The sequence below is a fragment of the Otolemur garnettii genome, unplaced genomic scaffold, assembly GCF_000181295.1.
Source record: "Otolemur garnettii isolate 467f Iridium unplaced genomic scaffold, OtoGar3 scaffold00021, whole genome shotgun sequence".
NCBI lineage: Eukaryota > Metazoa > Chordata > Mammalia > Primates > Galagidae > Otolemur > Otolemur garnettii.
The window spans coordinates 23,690,120-23,691,516 of record NW_003852416.1 but is presented as its reverse complement, the minus strand read 5'-3'; positions in this window follow the sequence as shown (position 1 = coordinate 23,691,516).

The following is a 1,397-nucleotide window of genomic DNA, read 5'->3' as shown; positions in this document are numbered from 1 at the left end:
GACCACAGGCGCCCGCCACAACGCCTGGCTATTTTTTGGTTGCAGCCGTCATTGTTGTTTGGCAGGTCCGGGCTGGGGATTCGAACCCGCCACCTTAGGTGCATGTGGCTGGCGCCTTAGCTGGTTGAGCTATAGGCGCGGAGCCTCATGACTGTAATCTTTTATAGCACTTTGGGGGACTGAGGCGGATGGATTGCTTGAACTCAGGAATTTGAGACCAGCCTGAGCATGAGCAAGACCCTGTCTTTACTAAAAATGGGAAAACTAGCCAGGCTGCTTGGGAGGCTGAGGCAAGAGGATTGATCAAGGCCAAGAGTTTGAGGTTGCTGTGAGCTATGACACCACGACACTCTACCCAGGGCAACAGAGTGAGACTCTGTCACAACCAACCAACCAACCAAACAATAAATCTCTAATGGACTCTGCACCTTAGCTATTCAGACTCATGAAAATCAACTGATCTGCTACCTAGTCATTTGGGTAACTGACACATAGTAGATTCCAAATAACCAATCTTTTAAAAGATTAAATGAAAACAAGTGAGAGTGGTTGCTCAGTAATGAAGAGTCATTTGTGTTACATGGGAAAATTTCAGAGGGAAATTCTGAAGTGCACACGTTAAAGCTCAGTGAGTACATTTAAGTACTTTCTGTGATTTTATAAAACTTGCTAAAGCTAAACTTTTCTTTGGGGACTTTCTTTGGATTTAGACAATTTCATTTTGCCTATCTCAGATGCATTTTATACCTTTTCAGGCATAAAAATTGTAACAGAAATTTTCCATGGAAACAGCTTTCAGTTGCTACCTAGCTATAAATAACTCCTTTCCAGTTATTCTTTAAAAAATTGCTTCTTGCAGTTACCTAATGTAGATAACAGTAACTATTTGTTTCCCAAAAACTAGAAGAAAATACCATGTGTTCAGGTAAAAATAGATCAGCATGAAATATGACTCACCTGTGGCCTTGGAGTCACATGTGACCTTCTGGATCCTTGAGTATGGCTTGAATGAATCCAAATTTTACAGAACAAATCCTTTTAATAAAGGTAGCTACAAATAGAGTGGGAACAAGGAATATCTTAGGCATATATACAGGTTGAGTATCCCTTATCTGAAATGCTTGGCACCAGAAGTGTTTCAAATTTGGGATTTTGGACTATTTGCTTTATACATGCACTTGAGCATCCCACATAGGAAAATTTTAATAAAGGAATTTGTTCTGTGAAGTTTGGAATTGGTAGAGGGGCTGCACTTGAGGATCTAGAGGGCCACATATGGCCTTGAGACTGCAGGTTCTCCACTTCTCAATTCTATTGTCATTTGGGGGAAAGATCTCATGAATTTAAAACCTCACGTGCATCATTTTGTGTTCAGTTTTATTCTTTTTTTTTTTTTT